This window comes from Pinus tabuliformis, chromosome 2_1 (genome assembly GCF_031772625.1).
Source record: "Pinus tabuliformis cultivar Carrire ecotype Pingquan chromosome 2_1, CPIR1, whole genome shotgun sequence".
Classification (NCBI taxonomy): domain Eukaryota; kingdom Viridiplantae; phylum Streptophyta; class Pinopsida; order Pinales; family Pinaceae; genus Pinus; species Pinus tabuliformis.
In genome coordinates, this window is record NC_142299.1 from 815,685,205 (window position 1) to 815,692,534 (window position 7,330).

The following is a 7,330-nucleotide window of genomic DNA, read 5'->3' on the forward strand; positions in this document are numbered from 1 at the left end:
TTCTTCCTTCAGGTGAGACCTATCAATTAATCATGCATTTCAAGTTTGGTTGGTTGATGTTGCAATGAATTCTATGGTGGTTTTGGAGTATTTTACAAAAGAGAAGTTCCATGTGGAAGGGGAAATATTTTATACTATTGATCAGTTTTTTATTGACATAACTATTGTAAATTTAGTTTATTATAGTTACATCTTGCAATTTCATGGGTTTAGTAGGTGGGCATTGAGATTCTATTGTGCAGAAGTTTGCCTTTTGTTGGGTTACGCTTAGTAGTTCCACTAACTAGAGAGTATCTTGCATTGGTTGTATGGCTCAAAGAAAATAACAATTTAGAAAAACTTCACCCTCGAATATCTCCTTATCTATCCTATAACTTCCCGGATATTATACACTCCTTATTAGGATCATTTACAAAACCTTCTATTTTCATACAATTGATAAGATACAACTATTTACTTTGTTACATCATATGTCCAAAGAAGAGAGAACAAATACAACATTCAAACAACATATCGATAATAGAAACAACTTGATTCCCTTCTCTAACTCTTATTCATTGAGGGCTCCTCTTTGCAAAAGCAAAGCACCCATTGAAATTTGGTCATCTATAGTATTGAACTTTCTATAGGGATGTGAAAAAAAAAATTGTATCTCTACCTGACCTGAAGTAATTGCAATATGAGAGGCGTAATTTAAATATTATTAATTCTGCATTTTATATTAGCCCAATTCACCATACATTTTGAGTAACCAAACACTTGATTTTTTTGGAAACCTTATGTTCTACTACTTTTAAAAGAAACCATACAACAAATTCATCTTTGTTGGTTGTATATGGGATCACTGCAAATATTAGATTGAAAAAATATAGTTGATTCGTGAATAAAATAACACTAGCACCACATACACCTAGGGATTCCTAACCTGCACCATCAAAGTAACCCTATTCATGTTCATAATCAATTTCAGGCTCTATTAAATTTCTTTCTTCCTTCTCTTTAGAAGAACCCATGTTTCCATAATTGACACCTTTTTGTTTTAGGGGCAATCTAAGTAGTCTTTAATTCTAAGCCTTGAAAAACCATTTTGTTTTGAGATAACCACACCCCCTAAATAAAAAAACACGAGCCCTATGATCAAAATTTTTTCTATTATCCAATTTTCATGAATGAAAACAATCTATCAAGGATATTTTCTCCCATCTATTTTCCCCACTAATAACCTATAATATCTCTTTCCAGAATTCTTTAGTGAAAGGGCAATTTACAAGCAAGTAGTCCAATGATTATTCATTATTTTTGTAAATAATACATCTTCCAGGACCTTGCAAATTTATTTTCTAGTAATTAACCAAGTTACAATTTTATTATCCCAGGCTAACCATGGTCTCTAGATTCATGACCTTAGAGTTATTCCATCAGCAAAACATCAGGTCATGATTCTAAGGAATACTTTAATTGTATGTCTTTCTTCCACAACATCTCATCATCTTCTTTATGGTTGTAAATGTGTTTTTTATAATTTTTTATTGATCTATCCCTTAGTGTTGATCACATGAATTTGTTGGAATTAAAGTGATAACATGATAAAATTGCATGAATTATTGGAAAAAGGAACCTAGATTAGAACCACATTGAAATCCAAATCAAGCGAAGGAGAAGAAACAAAAAATATTCATTTCTTGAGATGATGATTACTCAAGGTGTAATGGATTAGTTAATATAATCAAGTATGCCACTAGATATTTTGGCAATACTCAACCTCTAGACCTCATGTGGGTATATTTGTATGGTAGAAGAGGATTCTTCTCTCCTCATATTATTTTTCCTGGCATAAACATAGTAAACATAATAATAATACATTAGAAACATCAACAACATCCAATTCAATATCGAAAATAAATTAAGATCAAATATATAACCATGAACTTGAAAAATCACCAATTGGAGAGTTGTCAACCAACCAAGCATGTTCTAAGGGACGAAGGCCCACACGACAATATCTTGTTTATGTAAGATACTAGTGCAATTCTCATTCAAACCTATAATGACATGTAAAATAATACACACATCAAAATTTGGACTACATCAATTAGGATTCACATCAAATATATATGAAATGATACGAAGGCTAGAATGATGCTTCATCCATCTATGTCCTTGAATTGAAGACATACTACTGGGGTGTTCCACATGTGAAAACATTCGCACACTACATTAGAAACGTAAACAACATAAAATACACTAACAAAAACAAATTGAGATCAAATATATAATAACAAACATGACCAACCACCAATTGGAGAGTTGTCAACCAGCCAAGCATATTCCAAGGGAGGATGATACATAGAAGAAGCTTTTGTATTTGTAAGATAATAATGTATTTCTCATAAAAACCTATAATGAGATGTAAATAAATACACAAATCAAAATATGGAATACCTCAATTAAGAGTCCCATCAAATGCACCTGGAATGATAGGAAAACTATAATGATGTTGCATCCATCTATGCCCTTGAATTGGAGGCATACTTGTAGGATGTTGCACCTATGCAACCATTAACATGCCACATTAACAACATCAACAAAATTCGATACACTTAAAAAAAAAATCAAGAGAAAACATATAACAACAAACTTAACCAACCACTAATTGGAAAGTTCTTAACCAAACAAGCATGTTCTAAGGGAAGAAGATATATAGAAGAAGCTCCTATATATAGGAGAATATTGAAATTCTCATCAAACCCTATAATGACATGTAAAGTAATATGAATATAAAAATATGGACAATATCAATTGGGAGTCCCATCAGATAAGAGAAAAAGAATGATGTTGCATTTGTCTATGTTTCTGAAATGAAGGCACACTAGTGGGATGTTGTGTTAATTTTCTTAGGGCTATATTTTTGTTTGCTTTAGATAATTTCATTTCATTATTTATACATTGAATTCACCCCATATCATCATAAAATTATTCGACAACATATGAAATTATACAAAAACAAACTATATCATCATCAATGCAGCCAAAAATAAAGGAACAATAGAGACACCAGGATTGGTCAGAGACCAAGGCGAAACCCTGCAAGGGGGGAAGCCCTTTCCAATTCTTCTTCTTATTAGATTCTCATTGAATGTTTCAGAAAATATAGAGTACAATAATTGATTTTTTTATCCACAAGACTATCCAGCAAAATCATCCAAACAATATCCCAAAGATTAACCCAACAATAATACTAACCAAATATAACTTTCCCATCCTATGGTCACCTATCATCAAATATCGAAATCTACGGTCAACTATGGTCTACTATCAAAATCAAATCCTAGTTTCCAACCGCACAAAGAGAGTGTATGTGCGTGTGGTTGAAACCCTCCAACTGCACGTATAAGCCTATGTGCTTGTGGTTGCAACCGAAAATTCCTTGTAACAACCCTGAAGTTATAAATCAAAACCCTAGATCACACATGTGAGCTTTGAACCCTGGAATTTTGGACCTGTACGAGCCAATCTACGTGAACCACTTTAGACATGTGTGAGCAAAATCAAAGAAGAGAGAAGAAGAAGATGCTTGATGATGATATCCAAGCGAGGTCACTTGACTTGTATTTATAGGCTTTCAAGGGTTTCCATATTCTTCCTAGGGTTGATCTATCCTTTTATACACATGTGGGTTTCCAAATTAAAGTTTATTTTCCTTAAGCAAATTGAATTCTGCCAAGAGTTAGTAGGGGTTTCTATTGATGAGGAAGACTATTCAAAGGAGGGAATTTGTCTCTGAATTTGCAAATTAACACTCCCTCTCATCTAGGGAGAAATTACCAACTAGAATATATGTCCCATCACAAGTATCTAATCATCAACAAATGTTGTCACTGCTCATCTCTTCTCATCTCTACTCATCCCTGCTTATCTTATCTCTACTCATATTTTCTCATATGATGAACACTCTTGAATCTAAAAGAAGAAGAATTTGAAATCAGAGGGGAGTCCAATCTATAGACCTCTATTCATTGAGGAGCGACTTCTACCACTCAAAATCATTTTCTAGTGGGGAGCCCAATGCTACTACTCGGGAAACATTAGAGATATGATCATCAGGGATCCCTTATCAACCTGGAATGACATCAAGGAGCACCTCTCAATGAGAAATCCAATGAAAATGAAGGAGGTCCTATGGGACACTCTCACCTCATGTCTATTATAGTAGGGAAGTTCCTATGGGACAATCTCACCCCAAGTGATCTCATATAGTAGAGCATCTGAATACCACCCTATATCGAGAAATAGGTGAGATACCACTTACCAAGCAAGGATCACAACCATCCCATTTTTCAATCAATGGATGAGAAACCAACTTCTATATGAGGTATGGATCACAATCATACTTTCCTTATTATCTTCCCAACAATGGCCCTGAGGATTCATGTGGTAGAAAATCCGCATCATAAAACAACTTGGGTGAGATACTTAACTTACCAAAGGTAAGGATCACACACCCCTAAGCCTCCTCAACCTGTTGGCCAAATGGGGAGGGACAATCCCAATTTATTCATGACTAATTTTGTAACCATTTTGATACTCCATCCTAGAAAAAAAAAAATGCCCACTCGTTTGTGCTTTTTCTTAGTCCTGGTACATCAAGGCTTCAGATATGGAATACCTCAATTAAGAGTCCCATCAAATGCACCTGGAATGATAGGAAAACTATAATGATGTTGCATCCATATATGCCCTTGAATTGGAGGCATACTAGTAGGATGTTGCACCTATGCAAACATTAACACACCACATTAACAACATCAACAACATCTGATACACTAAAAAAAAAAATCAAGAGAAAATTAATTGATTATTATAAATGCATTGATGACGTATGAAAGTTGATCACAGAATGATATAAAGGGATAAAGAATAAAATCAAGGCTTCCCATTAATCACATTCTAGGCAGAATAAATACAATGAGGATATGTTACTAATTTTAATATAAATGAAAATATCATAATATACACATTACTACTTAAAGAATACTTTCAATCTATGCAATGTTTAGCACACAATCTCTATCTTGTCTAGAATAATGGCTTCCCAATCCATGGAGATGGTTGTTACATATGCAATCATTACTCCTAGCCTTAATCCTTAGACTATACTTAGGGTTTCTCAATTTAGGAAGACCAATTGCACACCAAAACCTAATTGTATTCTCCTAAACATCACATATAAACACAAGTATTAGTTCAAGATAGAAATTTGATCTTTACCATAAAGTCAACTTGTTGAGAGAATGTCTCAACCAAACACTAATCTTAGAACTATTTTAGTTCGAGTAAATATCGCATATCCAACTAATTAACAAATACATTTAATGATGAGGAACATCAATCAATATGCACAAGACAAGTAGGAGTTAAATCTCCAAGTCCCTCCCTTAACGAGTACTTGTCTTTGATTTTCATGTCTGTAATGTCTTCATTAGCTTATTTAAACATCTTCGAAATCGCATAGAGAGAACTCCATCAAGTTGTCTCATAACCCTCATAAAGGTGTAGTTGGAAAACTGGATTCCTGAGTTCCACTCTCGAACTCGCAAACCACGGATCCCTTGAAGTTAATTATTGAAAAAACGTCCAAGTTGTCACATAACCTCATGAGAAGACAAATCCCAAATCTTCAAAAAATGAGCGATCATTCCCTAGATCCACAACCACCAAACTATCTGGACGAACATCCATATTGAGTTTTACACCATTCGATCTCTTAAAACAATTGCTTCAATAAAAACTGAACTACTAGTCATTCTATGGACGATCTCCCATCTACAGAGATACATGGGTGCCAACCATTGTACTTGCCAGTTATATACAAGGGTTGTCTAGATACAGAATGTATCTAGAGCCAGTGATTACAACATTACCTTTTTATCGGATTTTGAAATTTTATCATCATTAATATTACAAACAACAAATTATAATAATAATAATTTAACTACTACACAACACCTAATCTAACACATAAGATCTAGTTTTCCATTATAAACATTCCCTTCATGATTTCCAATACACCTTTTCAATTTAACTATAGTGATCCACCCTCATCCTCATCCTCATCCTCATCCTCCAATGTTCTGCTACAGATGATGCCCATAGTTGTTTAGCCATCAATAGTTCGTTGACTTTAGCAAGATGCATGATGACAAAGGCACTGAAAGAGCTTGATGTCTGAAGCTACCTCATTGGTCTGAGAAGGAACACAGTCCATAGTTGTTATTGCCTCGTGAACCTTGCACATCGGCATGTAGATTTCCACACGTTTTTTTTCCATAACTTAGGCCACTAAAATATTGTTGGTCGCACGCACAGATTTCTCATTTATGTGTTACAGGACTCCACATACAAATTATGTCATCATTATATGCTCTCACCACACAAGTCCAAGATCATCGTTCTCAACGGGATTGAGACAAGAGCACAGGTTGCAAAAGAAAAACACTGTTGCAGTCAATGGCTCTCAATCTGTTTGCATACGACGATTCCCAAAACCTATAGATAGCGTACTTAGGCTCTAAAATCTATATGTTTTGGTAGCCTCCCGTATAGGTACAATGTTATGGCTAAAAAATCATATGAGAGCTGCATCCTTCTAATACTGTGTCAGGCAGCGACCATCATTCTCTCACGGGCTTCACTCAAGCAATGCAACACACCACTCACAATGCAACTACAGACAGGATTACGAAACAGGTTCACACTTCACACCATGCATCCTATCATCCCTTTCACAGAAGAGAAATAAACAAAACTTGTATGACAACCCTACCTGCCACAATTCACACGTAGAAGCTCTCTTCTAAGCACAAAGAGAACGAAACAATAATACATCTCGAACTCAACCTTGTTGCACCACTTCCATAATGGTTCTCAAAACCTTTCGATCTGATCAGCAACCGTCTCAGTCAACGTGCAAGAACATATAGATCCTGACTCTCGTCCACTAGTTCATACGAATACGTGGGGACATTCCTACGCCAACACTAATTCAACATAGATCTGAAACGAAGATCGAGGTTGAGAGAGGCATGCTTCCGCTGTGAGTTGGAAACGTTGGGCTCACTACGTCCCACGAGCTATCTACTTAATACACATAGTCACACGACTTAAACAAAAAGATCACCTCACCCACCTTACTGTACTCTTTGATTTCCCTAGCCCGAGACGGGCCAAGTCTCAAGCCCATATGAGCTGTGATACTAATTTAGGAAACCAATTTTACACCAAAATATAATTGTGTTCTCTTAAACATCACATATAATACTTGTATTCAAGT